The 23,615-nt window shown below is 35.8% G+C and overlaps 1 long non-coding RNA gene and 1 pseudogene across 1 annotated transcript; both read right to left on the bottom strand.

Moving 5' to 3' along the window:
* Positions 1–9,373: 9,373 nt before the first annotated feature.
* LOC132302427 (uncharacterized) lies at positions 9,374–13,680 on the bottom strand. Its single transcript, XR_009480826.1, has 4 exons — positions 13,492–13,680; positions 11,693–11,743; positions 11,313–11,391; positions 9,374–10,259 (listed from the first exon to the last, which is right to left on the bottom strand). It is a non-coding gene; the product is annotated as an uncharacterized LOC132302427 (long non-coding RNA).
* Positions 13,681–14,720: 1,040 nt separating this feature from the next.
* Positions 14,721–23,615, bottom strand: part of LOC132302426 (uncharacterized) — a 14,873-nt pseudogene continuing 5,978 nt past the window's right edge.

The raw sequence follows: 23,615 nt of genomic DNA, 5'->3' as shown, positions 1-23,615 counted from the left end.
GGCTCATTTGTTTATGGGATCTGCTCGGGCTCGGGCTTGGGCTTGGCTCGTGATGAGTTCAAAAACTTGAGCTCGGGCTCGGCTCATTTAGATTTTAAAAGCTCGGGCTCGACTCGTTAAATTTTTTTTAAAAAAATTACTTCTCAAAATTAATTAGTATTTCACAAAAAATTACTTCTTAGATGGGAGATGTTTTCTTTCCTTTATTTGTTTGAAATGGATTTTGTTAGCTAACAACGACATTAATGACTTCATTAACCACATCACGAATTGGTCTTTTGCCATTTTCATTTTTAGTATCCCTTTCCATACTCTCTGAATCTAATGTTGAAGAAGTCAAAGAAAAATTGAATTTTCTTTGACAAAGCATAGCTGTATGTGAAGAAAAAGTAAAATAAAGTAAATTGAAAGCTCATTTCCGTGTGTGTAAATATCAATTTTTTTTTTTCTTTGCTTACATTGAATAAATAACCAAAAATAAATAAAAAATCTCAGCAAAATGTTTTTTTTTTTCTTTGCAAGCTCATTTCACGTTTTTCGAAATAACCAAAAATAAATATTAAAAAATCTACAGTACCGATAAAAATCTACAGTACCGATGTCGATGATGGAGGATGACGGGATGACGTCGGGACAAGATCGATGACAGTAGGATGATGTCGAGGACGGCGGGACAGCGAGACCTCACGTCAACTGCATACCGATGTCGATGACGGAGGACGGTGGGACAACGGGACGACGTAGGGACCAGATCGATGTCGATGATGGTAGGATGATGTCGAGGACGGCGGACGATGTCGAGAACGGTGGGACCATGACACCCCACGTCGACTGCAAACCGATGTCGATGACCGAGGACGGTGGGACAACGAGACGACGTCGACTGCAGATCGACGTCCATGACGGCAGGATGATGTCAAGGACGACGGGACAAAGGATTTGGAGGCGGTGTGTACACTACCACAATAAAGGTCTCTACCAGCTCTTTTATTTGCCATCAAAAGTTTTTAAAAAATGCTACCATAACTACTTGGCAGCATTTGTATTTGCTGTCATAACCTGTGTCGCAATAGGCATGGCTGCAAATATGCTACCATAAATGAAAAAACATATGGCAACAAATATAAATGCTGGGAAAAATGACACTTATCTCTAAAGGTTATAACCTAAGTTACACAATCATTTTCAATGGGTATTGATCTCACACTCCAAGCGCGCTCCCGTTCTCACCCTCCGCGCACGCTTTAACTCAAATTCTCACTATTTATGACTTCTTACGCTCTCGCTCTCGCTCTCGCTCTCGCTCTCGAATTTGCTCTCACTCTTGCTCCCACTCTATGTGACTTGGGTTACAACAATATATTTAAATGAAGCAATTTTTTTAAAAAAAAATCAAATTTTTATAATCAACATTAATCCATTCATAAACCAAATTTACTAACCAAATAAACCCAATCCATAATAATGACACTTGTTTTTAAAGTCTATAACAATATATTAAAATGAAGAAAATGTAATGTATGGACAGTAATTTGCATTCTATACAATGATGTTCAAATTTCAATAATCAAGGCACCTCCATAATCCACGCAAACTTGAAAATAGGGTGAACGGTATATTTTCATTTATATTTTTGTCTGTATACAATTTATATATAGAGGATGATCTTCTACAATTAGGCTATACAATCAGTCAGACATTTACAGCCCATAATAAAGCACAATTTCACAGCTAATATACAACAAAGCAATCAATCTAAGAATGGAAAGAATCACAAATGATTCTATACTCCTAATCGTCTAGAATCTTAACACTCCCCCCTCCAGTTGGTGCATAGATATCACACATGCCCAACTTGCCAAAAAACGTTGAGAATACTCAATAGGAGACTGCTTTGGTAAGAATGTTAGCCAGCTAATCTTTTGATTTTATTTTAGGCAACTCCACAATCTTTTCATCTAACTTTTCCTTAATGAAAATCTGTCCACCTCGACATGCTTTGTACGATCATGTTGTACTGGATTATGAGTAATGTCACATGCTGCTTTATTGTCACAAAACAGTTGCATTGGTTTCTTAGATAGGTAACACAAATCCCATAAAAGGAGTTTTAGCCATAATGCTTCACAAAGTCCCAGAGCCATACCTCTAAATTCAACTTTTGCACTTAAGCGAGCGACAACACTCTGTTTCTTACTTTTCCATGTCACAAAATTACAACTTTAGACCTTCCTCCACTGGTGTATCAATTGGTTGACATGCTGATATGCCGGTCTTTTGTAAAAGATTCAAGGCATATTTTCTTTGGGATAGAAATATTCCTTTATTGGTCGGGATACTTCAATCCCAAGAAAATATTTTAGAGGGCTTAGATCTTTCATTTCAAATTCTCTAGACAAATAATTCTGTAAGGCCTTCCTTTCTTCAAAATCATTCCCAGTAACCACCATATCATTTACATATACAATAAGTGCAGTGATTTTACCCTATTTTTTTTTTTTTTTTTAGGAATAGAGTATGATCTGAATTGCTTTGATGATAGCCAAATGCTGTCATAGACTTTATAAACCTTCTAAACCAAGCTCTCGGAGATTGCTTCAATCCATACAACGACTTCTTTAGTCTACACACCTTCTGACTATGGCTCTCGGTATCATGCACTTAGGTGGGAGATCTATGTAGACTTCTTCAGATAATTCACCATGTAGAAAAGCATTCTTTACATTGAACTATTGCAATAGCCAATCCAAATTCGCAGCTAAATACAACAGAACATGAACTATGTTGATTTTGGCTATTGATGCAAATGTCTCTGTGTAATCGATCCCGTAGGTTTGAGTGTACCCCTTAGCCACCAGTCTCGCTTTAAAGCCTTTAATTATGCCATTAGCTTTGTACTTTACAGTGTAAATCCATCGACATCCAACAGTTTTCTTTCCTGGTGGGAGATCAACAAGTTCTCAAGTTTCATTCTTCTGCAAGGATTTCATCTCCTCGTTTATAGATGTTTTCCACCTGGGGTTAACTAAGGCTTTCTACACACTGTTAGGAATAGATACACTGGATAATTGATTCATAAATGACATATTTGATTCAGACAAATGATGGTTAGACACATAATGACTCATAGAATGTTTGACTTTACTAGAAAGCTCGGGCTCATATGTGGGTTTAAGAATACCTCTGGTGTGACGTTGTGGCAATTGTTTTTTGTATGGCTTAGAAACATCTTCAGAAATCGATTGGTATAGTATGTCGGACGGAGGCGGACTTGCTTCTTGAGGTGGACTTATTTATTCTATTATTGGTTGTCCATCACCACTTTAATCCAATGTTATACCACATAAATCCAATTCACCCATTTCTTGATTTGCTGGTCCAGCTTGTGAGTCATCACCACTTGAATCCAGATCGCCCACATTCTGGTTAGATGATTCAGCTTCCTCGGAAGTGAGATAATCATACGCTAAAAAATCATAATCCAAAGTCTGAATTCCCTTTTGGTACTCCCCCTGAAGTTCAAACTCAGAAAAATACATTGAGTTTTTTTATGAAAAATAACGTCTATTGTGATAAACATTCACTGTGAGGGAGGATGATACCATCGGTACCCCTTGTGATAAGTAGCATACCCAACAAAAACACACCGCAATGCTCAAGGAGTTAACTTGTTACGTTAGTGTTTGCAGAGGTGTACAAACATTACATAACCAAAGACACAATGAGGTAAGTTTGGTACGGTTGGGGCAACAATTGCTTCAGTGAGAGTTTGGAACGGTGTTCGGAAATCAATAGTGTTAGAGGGTACCTGATTGATTAGATAGGCTGTAGAAGTAAGTGCTTTTCCCCACTAAGATAACGATATATGAGCGTTTATTAATGAAGCGCGAACAACCTCCAATAAGTGTCGGTTTTTACATTCTACAATCCCATTATGTTGAGGTGTGTTGGAATAAGTAGTTTGATAGATTGTTCTATGTGCTTCAAATACTATTGAAGTTCAATACTATGATATTCTCCACCATTGTCACTATGAAGAACCCGAATCTTGGCATTGTATAGAGTTACAATCGTTTTATGAAACTTTTGAAATAAAGAGTTCACTTCACCTTTTGGATTTCATCAAGTACAACCATGTCATCCTGGTACAATCATCAATAAACATTACAAACCAACGTGATCCACCCAAAGTAGTGACTTTAGATGGACCCCAGACATCAGAATGTATAATCATAAAAGGAAGTGGACTCTTATTCAATCGTAACGGGAACGAAGCACGATGACTCTTTGCCAGTTCACAAACATTACACTGGAAACTAGAAACTTCAAATTTTACAAATAAACTAGGAAACTGTTTTTTTAGATATCCAAATGAAGCATGCCCCAGACACCGATGCCACAACCAGATTTCCTTTTTCTTTTTCTCCCCCTCAGATCCATTCATCGTCAGCACTTGTTGTAACTTGTGGGAAGTTGTTGACACTAAGTCCAAGTAGTACAGCTTCCCCCACCTAATACCACAACCAATCGTCTTCCTAGTTCGAATGTCCTTAAACACACAAAATTCAGGCCAAAAAATTATAATACAAGATAAGTTTTTGTTATTTGATAAACTGACACCAGGTTACAATCTAAAGTTGGAACAACTAAAACAGAATCTAAATTTAGAGTATCGGTGAGGGTTAAAGATCCTTCCCCAATAACTGGGGTTGAAGTTCCATTGGCAATGGAAACAAATATTTGTGAGGTGGGATTAAGTGGTGAGACTTGTCTAGAATCAAATGTCATATGATCTGTAGCACCAGAATCAATTATCCATGTACCATTAAAAACAGGTGCAGAATTGTTTAAAGCCTTACCACCATTATCTACAGCTATTACCAATGTTGAGGCTTTTGCAGCTACATCATCGTCTGTCTTTGCTTTAACAACTGCTACAGTGGATGTTCTGTTCTGATCCTTTTTTGACAAACTACGATCCCACCAGTCCGGATATCCCATTAGCTGAAAACAACGACTTTTGGTATAACCAGTCCGATTGCATTGAGTGCATTTATAACTAGACTTGTCGATACTGTTGGTCATTTTACCATTGTTGGGTCGTGCTCGAACTTACTTATTTTGGGGAGTTCAATTCTGGTTAGAGCGGTTATGGGCCACCATGGCAAAAGCTTCAGATGTTCCAGACACACCTTTCAGTGTAGTACAACGAATAGCCTCTCGTCGAATTAAAGAATAACACTCCTCCAGGTCTGGAGCTGGATCACTTCGCGAAATCTCTCTTCGGATTTAATCAAATTCCTCATCTAATCCAGCGAGGAATATGTGAACTCATAATCATTCAATGGATTTGCGGTATGCTGCAACATCTTTAGGATCCTTCATAACCCACCTTATCACAATAGTCCAATTCTTAGAATATTTTATGAGCTCCCCATAATAAACAAAGAGTGTTTTCCCTTGTTGTTTGGCAATGAAGGCCTTTTGGTTCAAAGTGAACACCTATAATTCATTGGTTCCATCATAGAATGCTTTTGAAAGAGCATCCCAAATTTCATAAGCAATGGGCAAGCGTAAATAGCGCTTCATAATTTCCGGTGACATAGACATTAATAGCCACCTTTTGACTTTTCGATTTTCAGCATACCATTTTTCAAACCCTTCATCTGATTCTGTAGGTGGTTTTTTTCTGCGAATATAAGAGATCTTGTCCCTTTCAGCAATCTGCATCTCTATCAACTGAGACCATGTATCATAATTGGTCTCCATGAGAGTAATCCCAACATTAAAGACACCTTCAAACTGAACAACAACAAGTATGGATTTAGATTTGTTGAGAATTTGTGCGCAGCGGAATGGTTGTGGAATATAATATGGATAGATAATCTAGAGAGATGGTAAATATATTTAACTTTCTCTTTTATCCAATTTTTTACTTATTTTAATTTTACCGAAATAAAACTAAATTCAAATCACAAAGCAAAAATAAAGTACAAGTAAAGTAAATAAAGTTTGAAAGATGAAACCAGGATTTTATCTAGAAAACCCCAATTGGTATAATAGACCAATTGTAACAGGAAAAACCTCGTCGGACTTTGCAGTCCTGAGATAAACGATCCACTATGTTTGAAGCAAAGTATATCGAATTTTGACTCAGTCTCACACCCTATCGTTCTACCAAAAACCAATTGTTGACAATCCCTGGCTTTGCGACTCCCCCGTCCAATAGCTCTAGACCTCAGGCTCACTCTTGATCTCTGTAGAAGAGTTGTAGGTAAACCAGACAACACTCCAAGAATGCTCTGACCCCTTCAAAGTGTGATCGTTTCACCCCTTTTCTTCTAGATCTGAATTTGATGAAGAATGAATGAATTCTACTTTTTCGGAATTTCTGAATCTTCAATTATGCACCAATTCCGATGAGATAGAGAACAACACTACTAAATCACTCTTGTGTTTTTGTGTGTGCTCTCAAAAATAAAATCAGAAAATCAGATTGATTTTCTGAATTAAAAATATCTCTCAAAGATTGCTTTCAATTGGATCTGAATTTTGTATGCAAAAGCCGTGTATTAACCTATGTGTATGACAAGGTTTATATAGAGTTTAGAATGTCCTAATCCCTCTAAAAATATAGAAAATTTTGTGCATAGGACTTGGAAGGAAATCTAGTGCAAAAAAGAATCAGAATAAATAAGGAAACTGAAGTTCTAAGATTGCCAGGACTTCTTTCACAATCTATATTTTTCACAATCTCCCCAAAATTTATATTTCACATGATCCAGATGTTTCATTAATTTTGTCACTCAATTTTTTTATTTTTATTTTGGGAGATATGCAATTAACAATACAATAAGGCCAAAAAAACATAGAAAAGCAAATAGAAAAGACACACGCTAAGAAGAGAAATCGTCAGGCAGCGTAAAGGTGGACGACTCAAGCGACTCCAGCGATGAGCAGAAGCATGATGCAGCGGTTTACCTTCTCTCGTCGATCGAAACGACTCTAGGGAGCGGTTTGGTGATGGATTTTCTCTGTCTGAACGCGGCGATACTTTGGTGCGGCAGTTTATCATGATGATGATATTCTGGCAAGTAATAAATAGGGTATTTGGGCAATTTTGAGTAGTCTGGGTAAGAATTTGATGACGAATTTATGGCTATTTGGTGATGAATTTCCGAGTATTTGAATTTCTAGGTGATGAATGATATTATGAATGAAAAAAATAAAATGAAGGGATTAACCTGCTCTAATACCAACTTGAAAATAGGGAATTAAGAATGGTATATTTTCATTCATATTTTTGTCTGTCGATATACAATCTATATATAGAGGATGATCTCCTACAATTAGGCTATACAAGCAATCACACATTTACAGCCCATAATGAAGCACGATTTCATAGTTAATATACTACAAGGCAATCAATCCAAGAATGGAAAGAATCACAAACGATTCTATACTCCTAATCTCCTAGAATCTCAACACACAATATATAGAAATTGATAAAAACACCATTAGAACAAATTAATCAACCCTAAAAAAGTTGTGTTTTTTCGGAAGTATAGAAAAACCAGTGTACTTCAATCATCTCTCTTCTCCTTGTGAGCACTTGCACCAAAACAACGAACAAAAACACATGGCAGAAGAAGAACAATGCCCCTCACAAAGCACCCACTTCTTGGGTTTCTGGAGCCTCCTTCACAAAGTTGAGTCGAGCTTGCTTAGTGCGCTTGCTAGGAACTGAAGAAAGCAAATGAGAAATAAGAATCAGTTATAGTGTCATTGTGGCAATGGTAACGTGCAGGTCAGAAAGAAGGAAAGAGTTTCACCATCTTTTGCTTTCCTTTTGTTATTAGATGAAAGTACACCTTATTCTCTCATTTTCTTATAATTTTGAAGTTACTTTCTCAGCTAATTTGGATAAAGTACCAAGTTGACAATAAGGAAATAGGTGTAGCTTTAATATGGAATAAAATTCAGCAAGTTTTCAAAGGAAGGATCACAAAGAGCAACGTTTAAACATGAAACGGAACAACTCTATATAATCTTACTGGAAATGGTTTTTGTCTATAGAAACTTTTGAGATATTCTCTTATTACAAATTGGAAATGGAAAGTTATTATGGCAATATTCTTAAGCATAGCGCTTGGCCTATGCATGGTTTTCTCAATTATAATCAGAGCATCGAGAATATATAACCAATTACCATTCATTCTTAGCATAAAGAATAAATTAATTATTTCTTCTTTATGTCAGTTTTAATGTTTTAATCTTACTGGGAAATGAAGCTACCCAAGTAGTATATATGAACTAAAAGACATCAAATGTGTTTTCTTTGGTCATAAGGAAGGATCATATAGATTACCTTAATTAAGTAACTTTAAACCAGGATTACATCTACTTACATTTTCTGCCATATAATTGTATGTAGTTCTTTTCATCACAGCCTTCACAGGGGCTCAAATTCATTTTTTTCTCCTTTTCCTTTTTGCCACAAGGTTTTAAATTCAGTTGAAGTAGGGGAGATTTAGGTGGACGCTGACAGAGTGAGCAGTGGGTTTTCGTATGTTGTTGATGGAGAAGGATCAGTACAAAATAAAGTTCAAAAAAATAAAGCTAGACAATGATATTATATAATTTTGGTAATTTGTTATAATGTTAGTGTGATAATTGTGTGCCTCTCCTAAAACATATATTTGTCTTGATTCAATATCTATATTCGGCGAATTATTGCTTGCACTTGTATATATGTACAAGTATATGTACACACACGTATATACATGCTTGTTTACAAGATAGCTATGGTACATGATACATCCATATCAGTTTCCAAATCCGTCCAGGATTATTATATTGTGTAAAGCCTTGCAGAAGGCTCAAACCATGAATGGTGGATATATTTGATATTTGCTTAAATCAAGGCTTGAACTTAAAACTTCAATATATTAATCCTGCAAGACTGATCCGAACAATAATGAATTAAGATGTCATTCTGCTTGGTTTTTTTTAATTTACCTTCAAATTCTACCTATTCTTTCACGAAATTGGCTTTCCACTGAAGATTTTGTTATATCAGTTTGTTTTTCTTTACCTTCACATTCTAACTATTATTTCACGAATTTAACTTTCCATTGAAGATTTTGTTTTCTCAGTTTTATATATGCTACCAAATATAAACTATTTTGTATCACTTTATAAATCTAGTTTAATATATGCTACCAAATATAAACTATTTTGCATCTACTTATAAATCTAGTTTAATGATTCTCATGCGATCATTTAGAAGAATTAATCTTATTATTTTCTATTTACCCTAAACCATTAGAAACTTTCCCCACATTAACTTTAAAAACGGAAAATATGCACCATGTCAGAGTGGATTGTGTAGTTTGCTCCATATAATAGATTTAAAGGACAGCGCCTCCAGCACACTCGTCTTAAATATTCATTTGAGTAGAAAAAGAATGGCAACAACAATAAAAAAAGGCTAACATTTAAAGGACAGATACCCAAATTACTTGTAAGAGATGACATCGATGCAGTCGCAGTACCACAGGTACAAGCTATGATATGATGGGGAGTGAAGCTTCACCAAGGTTAAACATGTTGGCCAACTACGAGCATAAGCTCCTTTTTCGAATCACTTCATTTTCAAGCATAGTGCTTTATAAGCTTCCATCATTCGGAAACTTGAAGATGACACAACCTCAATGCCCAATGCATACGAATTCCACCACAAAGCATTGTGGAGAGAATAATCATAAACAACATTCCATCATAGCCATATCAATTGGGTCCCTAATGATCCTTTATTTAGGTCCCTAATAATCCCAGTCACTCGACCAAACCCAGCGCAGTCATTGTTCAAACTCTTCTACAGCATCATCAGCGTTGATGGAGATACGTCACTTCCTTCCGGGATCTGGGACATGCACTCCGAATCTTTCCCCGAATCGCCTCAATCTACCGAGCATGTCTTCATTAACTTTCGCATTGTATAGTCTAGTAACTAAAGTCTTCCATACGAGGGCATCCACGCTTTGGATTTTGATACTAAGCTCACATCCACTACCCATGTTCAGGTCTTTTTTCTCCCTAAATAACTTAGGATTTCCGAACAAATATTATCTTTCTTTCTATTCCTGCGGGGCTCAGTGTCTATCCCTTTTCTGGCCATATTGGGCGGCCAATCTTTCAGCTGTTGCGACATTCTTTCTTAGCTCCTTGATTCTGCCCCGCACCTTCTTTCTGTTTTCCTTAAGTTTCATGGGAAGAGATATACATTAAGTTTCATGGTATCAAAGCATAAAATAGCATATATGTATATAAGAGCAAAAAGGGGAGAAGATAGATAAATTTGAAAAAACAGAGACGAAAATGAAGAGATATACAGTAACGTACATGGGAACCAATTGCTTCAGCTTAGGTCGTGGTTATGTCTGAAGAAGAGAGTGATTCAGGAATAGGGTTAACTAGTTGCAAAATGGGCTATGGGCATTGATATAGACTGTTTTAAATTTAAAGGGATAAATTAACAGTTGGGTTGGACTGGTTTGGGTTGGGCTGAAATATATAAATTAACAATTGGGCTGAAATAGATAATTTTTTTTATATGTAATGTTAAATTGACCCACAAAATAAAAAATCCCACTTAACTATAGTATCATTCTTCACAGTTCTATTGAGCTTTTAAACGAGCTTGTTTGCGAACGTATCACGAGCCGAGCTTTTATCGAGCCGAGCTCGAACTGTTTGTCGAACGTTCGGCTCATTTATAGCCCTAACTAAAAGTACAAGTTTTAAAGTTCCACAGTATTTTAAATTGTAGGCATGTGTTCTGTCAATCAAAAGTAAAAACCCACCAAACAAAGCATCCATTGGCAATTAATAAGGCATTTCGCTAGTCAAACAAAGTAAGAAATTTCATTTACACAAAGTAGATAGAGAAGAAAACAAAACCAATTCATTTAGTTTTTTTGTGTGTGTCCTTAGTGAATAGTTTATAAATGAGAAGTGATACTTTTTCTAAAGGTGTCTGCATTAACAAAATACTCCAGTTTCACTTTCAAAGCATGATTCCATTATACCAAACACAATATAGAATGCAAAAGTACACTGCTAAACCACCAAATATATCAACCAAAAATGACCATTGCATATACCTATCCGTAGCAAGCACGAACAGCACTATGCAGATACAAGCACGTATGTGATCTATATTCATAATTATGCACAAAGTTTGCAATCTCATAGATATCTACCTCGGTATGATGATGCCAAAATATATAATTAGGTAACAACAAACTTACTTTGCCACTGTCCTCTACTCCTCTCGTAGTTCGCATTTAGGTTGATCCCAAATCCAACTAAAATTTGAATCAACCAAACCTATAGTTACACACGTGCAATCAAGATCAAAAACAAAGGTGGTAAGTTTTGAAATTTGTATCTTCATATTTTCAATCAAAAAAAAAAAAAAAAAAAAAAAAAAAAAAAAAAAAAAATAATAATAATAATAATAATAATAATAATAATAATAAAAATAAAAAATTGAAGAAACAATGTTCTAACAGTGGGAAAAATAAATAAATATAAAAAAAAATAAATAAATAAATATATATCTATATATATATATATCTTATCAAATAAAACTATAATTGAAAAGGAAATGTCAAAATAATTTACTAACCTCTTTTCCGATTCCACTCATTTCAGTAAACTTTCATCCCAACAAGTACACCTATAATTGTAAGATTAATGATAGGCAAAACTAAAATATGTTAGTGAACTTCTATACAATTTTTAACTTCAAATATAGCAATTCTAGAAACAAAGAGGTGAATGATACATTGATCCAAAAGTGCAAGAAAGGATCATGTGAGAGCGAGGTGCTGATCTATAAGATGGCATACGAAATGAAAATACTAAATAAAAAATAGATTATGATCATACGTCCAATTGATTATATATAACATTCCCATGGTTTATTAGATTGTTCTTAAATCATTTATTCGCTCATAGAACATTGCAAGTGCCACCTTAATTTGGTGATCCATTCCGGTCTTCAAGGATTCCCTACTAATAATATTGAATTATTTTGCTTGAATAAATATATAACTTAGAAGATTTGTTTAACCAAAAGCCTTTATTTGTGGAAATAATTTTAACTACTTATGAATTTACAACAGAAAACCATTTAAGAATTGCATACAGGAACGATTGTTATAAAGTAAATGCATTGCCAGCTTTTATAATCAATTATGCACATATAAGTCGGCAAAAAAATGAAATTGGTTGAGTCGACACATAATTGTTCAATAAGAGACCTGTTCCAATTACAATGATTTCATGGTGATAATCAATTATAACTCATTACTTCACTGGGTAGTATATATTCTATTATCTAAATCCTAATTTCAAAGATCAATGTAACATTTACCTCTTTGTTTCTAGAAATGCAACTGGAAAGTACTTTTAATAACTTTTTATAATTTTAAATTTTTTAATAACTTAAATGTTATTACTTTACCATTTCTTTTTATTGCTTTAAATACATTAAATTCACAACATCTTCTGTTCTTAATAAGTTCCATTTAGTTAAAAGATCACATTATCCCTATATAAAAAGATAAAATTAGCAAAAAAATTCAAAACCCACCTTCAACCTTCATAAGTAGAACAAAAAACTAAAATTGAGAATTGTAGGCATGTGTTTTGTCGATCAAAAGTCAAAACCCACCAAACAAAGCATCCATTGGCAATCAATAACGCATGATCAAAAGAAATCTGATATGAATGCAATTAGCTACTCAAACAAAGTACGAAATTCATTTACACGAAGTAGATAGAAAAAAAAAAAAAAAAAAAAGAAAGACGAATTCATTTAGTTTGTGTGTGTGTGTCCTCAGTGAATAGTTTATAAATGAGGAGTAATACTTTTTTTCCAAAGGTGTCTGCATTAACAGCATACTTCAGTTTACCAAACACAATATAGAATGCAAAAGTACACTAATTAAAAACAACCAAACATATAATTATGTGCAGGATCTTATTAGTTACCCCATTATATTGATTAATCATCCAAATCATCACTGAGAAATAATTGGTTTCCAATTTAACACAACTACAACACTAGTTTGTAAAAAAGGAGAAGAAGATGATGACTCTGTGTGAGACGTGGGTTAGGGTTTCGTCGTCTCACCTACTAACAAGGGCTGCAAATGAGGCTAACCAAGGTCGGCTCGAGCTCTCACCGAGCTCGGTTTGACAATGTTCAAAGCCGAGCTCGATTGCTCGTTTACGAGCATAGGTATATACATACATATATAAGAGCAGCAAGATAGAGAGAGAAATTTGTGAAACACAGAAACGGGAAGATATATACAAGCATACAATAGCGTATATGTATATAAGAGCAAAAGGGGGAGAAGATAGAAAGAGAAATTTGAAAAAACAGAGAAGAAAAGGAAGAGATATACAGTAACATACATGGAAATCGATTGTGTCGGATATTTGGTCGCCGACAGGTGGTTATTGGTTCGTCTTGCGCGTCGTGGGAATTGCCTCGTCGTTGCCGATTTTGCTGGTTGGGAATGTTCAGGTTAGGTCATGGTTACGAGGCGAAGAAGAGACCTGATATATGTACACGCAGGCGAAGAAGAGAATGATGAAAAAGAATAGGATTAACTAGTTGTAAAATGGGCCTTAGATGGGCTATGGGCATGGACATAGGCTGTTTTAAATTTAAAGGGATTAATTAACAGTTGGGTTGGACTGGTTTGGGCTGAAATATACAATGTTTTTTTAACTACGTGTAATGTTAAATTGACCCACAAAATTAAAAAAAAAAAAAAAAAAAAAACTCACTTGACTATAGTATTATTCTTCACAGTTCTAACGAGCTTGTTCGCGGTACATTCCAAACTCATAATTATTTGAGATTGATTCCTTTACGAAACGAGCTTGAAAAATCTATTTGAGATTGGTACCTTTATTAATCAAACGAACACGAACCGAGTCTTTATCGAGTCGAGCTTAAGCTCTTTGTTGAACGTTCAGTTCATTTACAACCTTAAGTAAAAGTATAAGTTTTAAAGATCCATAATTTTTTAAGAGTAATTTGGTCCTAAAAGTATAAATTTTAAAGTTCCATAAAACTAAGAAAGAGACATTAATTATAGCTTTTATGATTAGTTTTTCAACCAATCAGAGAAGAAACAAAAAATTATGTTAACAAATGATCTCGAGCTCACTTTTTTAACCTAGAGAGTATACAGCAAATTCGACAAGTCAAAAGAGAGATTTGTTTGGTAGCGGAAACAGAGGTATTAATTTATTCAGTGAATCTAACTAAACAATTTGGGGCCCATCTGTAGGCTAAACATCTCACCAATACCAATGCCATGAATTCTTTCATGGGCAAAAAATGATCCAAAGAGATATTTGTATCAATGCTTTTCATGGTTGGGCTTCATCTCCAAGTGAATGAAGAGAAAAACATTTTCTACCATTAACATTGACCCATCTCAATGTTGGTATTTGTAGTGTTCATACAGCTTTGTCTTATGATTTAAATTCACTTTGGATCCATGTAAAAAATTTCGTCACTACGGCCTCGAAGTTCAATATGTAGTATTGGAACTGGAACTCCGCTAATCTTCAGGCCCAATATGTTCTACAGACTAGTGGAGAATTGAAAATAACTGAGACTGGACATATTTTGACCTAATTTGCAAGAAGCTGAGCATATCATTGAGAACAAATTAATCTTCAGTATATCACTGAGAACAAATTAATGCGTACTACAACAACAAAACGGTACACCATAAAAAGTAGAGGGTTAATATATATGAAAGCCCTCACACACTAGATCACTCTGAACAAATTAAGTCGCTGCACCTTGTTTTAGCAAGGGCGCAGGACAATCCTTTTATCAAAGTTTCGGAGTAGAATGCTCGAAGGGCATGAATTGAAATGATACAACAGAGCCCTTTTCAAAGCTCCTACCAGTGAATGATGGAAGCTCCTGCTTTCTTCCCATTCAAATTATAAGCTCTCCAAGCTGTACCAGAACAAACTCAAAGTCCTTTTCTAAGCCCCCGGAACTGGTGTGTTCCAAAGTAATCGAGATTCTGTTGCGGCAATCAGAGAGAGACAACAAAAAATATGCTCCCTATGTATAGGGGGGAAAGCGAATTAATTTAACACGGAAACAAAGCTTAGTTACATATAAACAAAATAATCCCTTGTACGCATTACTTCTAGTTCAGCTTTTGGGGTTCTTTGATTCGACAGTGCGTCTCCATTCAACAGCCTTCCTGTATAGGAAAAGAGGCAACTATTCATTTGTTGAGAAGCAGGAATGAAAAAGTGCCATTCATGCTGCAAAGGCTCACAGGCCACTAGTAATAATAAAAAATAAAATAAACACCACGATAACAGCTGCAGCAGCAACGTGAGGGTACACGTGCAAGTAACAACACAATAACGATAACAAAATAATAGCAACAGCAGGTGAATTTGCACAAGTGCGTGTTTGCATATGCACGTATGCGCGCACGTGTGTGTGTGTGTGTGTGTGTGTGTGTGTGTGTATAGAGAGAGAGAGAGAGAGAGATTAGAGAAACCTGATGCCCAGTGCACAATGAAGTATGCTGCCCTAATGAATAGCAAGTAACAAAATTCTGATGCCCCCACGTAGTCATGGCAGGTCATGACTACTTAGAAATTGGATTATACATGGATATATTTGGTCCACAGCCTGTATTTTAACAGAAACAGAATTGACACCATTACACAACCAGTGGTATGATTTTTTTTCCCCCTAGTGAGTGCAAGTTATCAAAGATGAAATTTCACTGTAGAAGGAAAAATTAGGAATATGCACACATACCAAACGTCCTCCTACCAAATCATAATGAGCATAATGTGGACCATCAGGTTCTCCAAATACTTTATAGGTGACCAAGTGCTCAGGAATGAGCTTTGCAGTTTCTGTTTTAGGTAACAAGCAAGAAATGTAAATTAAAATAAACAATCCGCCAAATGGTGCATAAGAGGTTATCTTTACTTGAAACGTACCATATACGGCTTCAGGTGGGTAAATTAGGTCCCTTTCTCCTGCAATTGCTAAGACAGGGACATTGCCTTTATGTATATGATCCTTGTACAAAAATTTACCACTTCTATCACGAAGTCCGCCCTCTCGGAAAGCAGTTGTCAGTTGCAAGAGAAGTTTAGCGGGTATAGTACCTGTCAGTTTTGATTGAACCATGACTGTCAGTAAAAAGTGAAAGAAAGGAGGGAGAAAGGAAGTTGCATGAAAAATATCTGATACAGAAAACAGAACAGCAACCAAGATCTCCAACGGGATCTTTATGCTAGGAAAACATAAAAATAAATAAATAAATAAGATAATAATAAAAATCAACTATGTAATGAAGGCCTCTTGTCATCCTTCTGTACGCATACCAGATATAAGGGCCCTGATTTTTCTTTTCCAAAAAAAAAAAGGAAACAAAAGAAAGAAAGAATTAGGGTAATAACACGTCACCAGTGTTTAGGCCCAAAAACCCTGTAAAGGAGAAATAAGATGACAAGCTGATGAAGACACATTGGATAATTTTGTTCAAGATAACCCAAGACCTGTAGAGAGCACAGAGATAACAACTGTTGTGGTGCTTATGCCTGTTGGGAAAGAAAGTCCTTTTAGAGATGAGCTTGCCAAGGATATCTTGCAGTCCGAAGACTGAGCAATAAAAATACTGATATATATGCAGGCAAAGGCAAGCGGAGGATGGATCAGAAGGTAAGGAATTGTTGCAGTCCAGCTTATTTTGCGATATGCAGTATAATATACCTCCATCTGACCAGTAACCTCGACGACATGGCAGTTGACACACCATGATCTTTGAATATTCCATTCATGGAGAAAGACTTCACGCCATTCCTCTGAAAGAAGCCCGTCAAGTTCAAGGATGATTCATGGACTATGCTGAATGTGCCACACCAAGTAGGTTGCCAACTCTGCACCTGTGGCAGGGTGAGTTACATTGCCTTGGCAACACGTGTAGCATGGAAGTCAGATACCTACACCACTCTATTGACCATCCTCAATCCAATAACATTCTATAAACTTGTTTTGTAACTGCCAACTGCCTAGCATTCTGTATCAATGAGCAGTCCAGAGGGTACCTCTCTATTTCTCCTTTTCTTATTATTATTATTTGGTTCAAGTAAAAAAAGATCATCTCAGAATTTAATCGTTCGTTTTCTTTCTAACCTTTTGGAGCCACCTTAATAAAAGTTTAAAAAAAGAAAAAAGAAAGAAAAGGAAGAAGAAATAGTATTCACGGCTAATGTCAGTAACACAAAGTCAAATTGATGTCATTGTGATTTAATATATTATTTTTTGTTAAATCAATCTATCCCAATATTTTCCATAGTAGGACTCCAGACGTTGATATCAAGATTAGTGGTGCAACAGCAACTCTAAATATCTCCACAACTTATTACTTGTATAGAAATAAACACAATGCTTTAATTTTTTCATTATTATTTATTTGTTTTTTTGTTGGACAAGCATGTTTTTAGTCCCTTCATATGATCAAGACAACGTATAATATTTGATGTGCCACCGAATTCGCAACATAAGACTTTAGGTTCCCCACTATTATTACCTTCAAAATTCATTATGGAAGTCAAAATACTGATATATCCCAAAACAAAATCATGGATATACTTCAAAAGGCATATGTCCATGCATTCCAAATTGTGGCACAAGTGATACACCACCACCATAATTTTGCAATTCATTCATAAGGCAGAGGAATATCTGTACTTACAGAAGTTGTTAAGTACAAGCTTCTTCAACAACTCTGGTTGCATCATGTTCTCAGCTGATATCAGATTATTAAGCCAGGACCAGACATAAGGAGGACTTGGTGAAAGAGGATAAGATGGTGCCAACAATGCCCCTAAACGAACAACAGGCACATTCAGAGCCTGAGCTGGATCAGCCTGCATCATAATAGCTTTATAATTACTTTCATAAAAAAGGCTTCAACTTAATACATTCAAGTAAAAATTATATATTTTTTTGTTAATTCATTCGCGTATAAAATTATCGAGGTAGAGTACAATGAAAAGATCCAGACAACTAGATTTTCATCTACTTACAAGGGGAAGGAGCAGTTTGAGTGATGAATCTGAAGATGTGTAGTTAAGTGATGATGCCAAAGTAACAACAGCTGCCAATCTATGGTCTCTTCCTTCATAAGCTTCAAAGATCCAATATGTTAATACGGAAAATCACAATTACAAGAAAGAAACTATGAAATGAAAAAACTGAAATGGATTTTAAATAAACATATTTTACAAACATCTCAATTCAATTCTGATAGTAGCAAAACTAATTGTAACAGCTGACCATTTTTTCTACAAAATAGCAGGATTATATTATGTAAAGGCAAGGCATCATTGATGAGATCAGGACATTACAAGCAATATAATTTGCCAGTTTACCATAGTTGAATGTGATCCCACTAAAGCTGCACCAGTTTATCGTTAAGGATGGGACAATGGTTTTATCTAAGTGATGCCATAGCCCTTACCAAAATACCGTGTAGTGTTGCCACAGTCAACATCCATTCCCAATATTTTCTATGTATTAATAACAAAACTAAGCTTTAGCAAAATAATGGTTGTAAGGTGTGCTAGCTTTCAACCTCCTATTTAGGAATTAGGGGGCTCCTCATTCAAGGCTAAAGCAGTTTGGGATACATTTCCTGAAGGTTTCGAAGGAAGTTTGTGGATGCAAGTGGTAGGTAGTCTTTACCAAAAGGGGTAGGTTAACTTTATTAAGAGTATATTATAGAGCCTCCCAGTTTACTTTACGTTCATTTTTGCATTTCAGACATTGGCCAAAAAGAGGCTTGAACATAGAGCCTTTCGGAAGAGGGCATAATGAAGAGTTTGATTTAGTTGTTCAGACATGAAGTGTGCCCTTTGGCCAACAGTCGACGTCATTGAGTAGAAGAAGCAGAGTTTTGCTCTGGAGAGGAAGAATTTGTGGCATAAGATAGTGGTGCGTCTGTAGGGGGTTCCTTTGGGTGGGTGGGTGGGTGTCCAGAGAGGAGGGTATCTCTTATGAGGCAGGTCTTTGGAAGAGTTTTATGAAGGATAGGAAGAGATCTCTAAGCGCTTGTTTGGTTTAGTTCTTGGAAAATATTTCTCAAAAAAGACTTCTTTGCAATTAGACATTTTATTTACTCAATTTTCAGAAAACTATCAAACAAATAAAATGAACTCTGAAAACAAAAAACTGTCTTCAGAAAACACTAAAAGACTTGTCTATGAAAAAAACCTTGTTTAACTCAGTTTTCATAGAACAACATTCAAAAAATTGTTGCTCAAATGAATTGAACCCTAAAGATAGAAAGTTGTTTTTATGAGAACTACATAAAGATTCTTCTCTAAAGCATGGCATTTTTCTTTTCCAATCCACTTAGGGCCACCCCAGGAATTTCCTGGTAATTGCCTAGTGCATGTGGTACAGAGGGGAGATGTACTATGGGGGTGCTCTAAGAGGCTCGACACCACCATTGTTGACCCCCCCCCCCCCCCCCCCCCACCCAAAAAAAAAAAAGGGCATTTTTTTTAACTTAGTTTTGTAAAAAAAAAAAAAAACAGAAACTGCCAACCAATCGAATTTTCAGCTGTATTATACTTTTTAATTCTCAAAAGACAACAAGCAACAACAAACAAATCCTTTTTCCAACTTCTTGAGGTCAGCTACAGGAGACCTATTTTTCCATTCTACTGTAAGGTCATAGCATCAGTCAAAGCACAAGTTATCATATCTTTCCTATTCACTTTGTTCTTCCCCTTTCCCAAGCATTATACTCAATGTGAATCATGACGCTCTTACCAACAGATGCATTTAGTAGACTTCTTTGCACATGCCTAAACCATGTTAATTGATTTACTCTCATTTTATTTGGAATGCGTGCTTTTTCACCTTCTTATGAATGTGCTCAACTCTAATTCTATCCTTTCTTGTCTTGCTGCACATCCATCTTAATATTCACATTTCTGCTACATTCACTTTGTGCTTAGCTTCTTAACTGTCCAACATTCTGTTCCATTAAGAATGGCCAGTCTTATAGCTGCTTTATAAAAATTACCTTTCAATTGTAAATGAATATGATAATCACACAATATTTTAAATACACTCCATTTAACCCATCTCGTCTTGATTCTATGATTAACATCCTCTCCAATTTCTTTTTCATTGTGAATAATTGAGCATAACTAGCGGAAATGTTGACCTTTTGGTATCTCTTTATCTTCAGTATCCAGTTCTCAATAAAAAATAAGAAAAAAGATAACATAAAATAAAAAAACTATTCTCTAAAAAAGTACTTTACTTTATGGTGGACAATGGTATGGATTTACTTTATGGTATGGACAATGGTATTTTAAATACACTCAATGTGAATCATATGGGAAAGTGTCTTTGAAGGAATGATTTCCAAATCTTTACAAGATAAGATGGATAAGGGAATTATGAAAGCGAAGTTTATTACCATATGAATGGAGCGGTTTGAAACCCTACTTTCAGGAGAGCTTTTCAGGACTGGAGTTTGATTTGGTGAGAGAGTTACTTGAGTTGCTTCAAGGGGTAGCTTTCATGGAGGGATAAAAGATTCAGGCAGGTGAAAAGCAACCAAAATGGTCCAAGAAAGATCCTAAAGGTAGCATTCTAACATGGTTGCATTTATGGAGGCTATAATTACAATTGACTTGTGGCCGAACTTCTGTTTCAGAGTAGAACCATCACACCAAGGGTCATCAGATAATTTAACAGCGGCTCCATCACTAATCCTATATTAAATGTTCTCAGCAATCACATCTCTCTCTCAAATATTGAATACCCCAGGGGTACCTACTATGTTGTACCCCCGGCTAATGAATATTCATTGTTTCCCTTGATAATAGGAAATAGCAACTAACACATTGGCCGGGTACTACATTCTCGGTACTACCACGGTACCGAATACTTTTCAAGGTGCAGGACATGGCGCTCTGTCATATGTGGCATATTTGAATGGGAAAAAAATAATAAAAATAAATAAATAAAGAAAACATAGGACTTCTCTGAAGTGGTTGAGATGCAAATTCCTGGATTGAAGCATAGTCTTTTGAGAATAATGTACATCTGGAGTCCATTTCCAAGGCTAAGTTTAGAGGTATGCTCCCTTCCCTCTATTGTACTCTTGTACTTTCTTTTAATATAAAATCCATTTCGGAAAACAAAATGTACATCTAGAGTGTAGAGTAGTATCCCATAGTAATAGATCATTTTATATATTTTACAAAATATGAGCCTTTGCTCTTGATCTTGTGTACAGCTTTTATATACTTCATGTGTAGATAGATTACATCCCTGTTTTCTGGGGTCTTTAGTGAAATATACTTAAAAGGAAAAAAAAGTGTCCTTCATGAATATAGGATGAGAAACTTTGGTTAAGATGGACAGGTGATGTGTAATGAAGACCAACAACACCACCAACAATCAAGCTGATTAATGGAAAGAGAAGGAAAACCATAAAGATTGTGCATCAAGGTAGCCAGAGAAGATATGACGCACTCCGATCAAATCAAAGATATGCGTTCAGGTTTTCAACACACAACTAAATTGCAAACTAATGTAACCAGCCCGAAATAGTAAGGGTAGAACCCAACGTCTAGGCAAATAAGAAGTTTTGGATTTTCACCTATGCAACTCAAAAATATAGTGAGAATGTAATAGCCAGTTAGTTAGAGGGGTGAAGTCACCAATTTTGAATTGGCAAAGTAGTCACCAATTTTGAATTGGAAAAGGTCATACATCACATGTTCATGGGTTGCATAACACAAGTTCTTTTTGTTTTTTATTCTTTTCTCAAGTGCATCCATCAGAGCTAGATTAGATGTCACACCACTATTTAGATGCATCTCTTATTCTTAGCGCTAAAAAAGTCAATATTTTTGCTGTCAATCTATCAGAAGTTTTGACTCTAGTTTTTAATCTAGTTGTTGTTTTATCTTCTGCTGATTGGTGCTGTTGAATGTGAGCACAAGCTTTTGTATGGAATAGTGTAATGTACTGACAGTAATGTGTGGAAAGACCAAAGAGGCTTAGACCTATCCAATTAGTCTTCTAGTATGTATATTTGGGGGATCTTATTCGAGGCAAGGGCATGTTTAGGGGAGAGAGGCAGAGAGAGGAACAGTCTATTGATTGCAGCCCTTTGGTGCCCCTTCCTAGATTTGTCTACCAATCAGAAAACAAACAATGATATAAGAAGGGGAAAAAAAAGATGAATTGTCAGGTCCGAAACTGGTTATAGCGATTCTAATAATAAATTGGAGGGCGGAAAAAAGCGGATTTCAGACATAGTATACTACCAATCAATTAAGTAACTCAAGGAAGCTAGCATACGCTTCCAGAATGAGAAAATAAAATTCCCAAATCTTACTGAACAAATAACTGTTTTGAAAGGCACAACAAACTATATATGTTATCTGTCATCAATAAAAACAATCACAGAATCATGAAACATAGAAAGTGATGCCATTATCTAATAGGGGTATGAAGCCATCTTACCACATCTTGACAACATTGCATACAGCAAGATGCCTCCCATGGAATGTCCAATTGCAAGCAATTTGCCATCCTTTGGTTTGCTTTGGGACATTATATATTCAATCTGTAATGAAAAACTGAAGATATGAATACATTACTTGAAGGGTGGGCATAACCAGTTTATGTAACATAAAAGTTATTGTTTTTTCTTTTTTCTTTTTTTCCAGCATGGATAAATGTCACCTCACCACAGCAGGAATGTCCTCTTCTAAGTAATGATCAAAGTCCCAATCATACTTGACAATGAAGTCCAGCTGTTTCTGGAAATCTTCTATTGTTGAAAAACGCTCTTGCAGATCAGACAACTGAGGTGAAACAGAACGTTGACCTTCTTCAATACTATTTACAAGCTTTTGACTCAAATCTCTGATTTTAGCTAGCAGCAGCAGAGTTTTGCCTTGCTTCCAACAATCTGGAAAGCTTTCCCCTTATCTCATTAAAACGATCATATAAATCAGAATCCTCTAACAGTCTCGACATTTGATCAAATAATTGAGCAGATATAATCCTTAATTGACCTTCACTGAGAAAGCCACAGAGTCTTTCTGCCAGACACATAAAAGTTTCTGTCAATTTTATCACCAGTTTCGATTCATCCCATAGTGTTGGGATCCTTGTTGGATCCCCTTTGACAACTTGAGATAACACTGAGGCAGTGGCGCTATTGTTTGGCTGTTGTTGTTCAGTAAAAGCTCCATAAGTAGCAGTTTCAGCAGCAGCTTCCATCTGCCCAGATATTGCACAGGCAGACTGCTCAATATCTTTGGAACCATTTCCTTGCATCCTCAATCCAGCACCTCGGACTTCAAGAATCCAAGTGTCAAATCCTTGGCTACACATGTAGCAGGCGAATGAAGACTGAAAACATATATAGTCAAAACAAATAGTACAATTACGCCCCAACAGGCAAGCATCACATAAGCTA

The sequence above is a fragment of the Cornus florida genome, unplaced genomic scaffold (genome assembly GCF_030987335.1).
Source record: "Cornus florida cultivar Cherokee Brave unplaced genomic scaffold, ASM3098733v1 CherokeeBrave_3.0.0_Hap2_Chr04, whole genome shotgun sequence".
Lineage (NCBI taxonomy): Eukaryota > Viridiplantae > Streptophyta > Magnoliopsida > Cornales > Cornaceae > Cornus > Cornus florida.
This window is presented reverse-complemented; position numbering and strand designations above follow the sequence as displayed.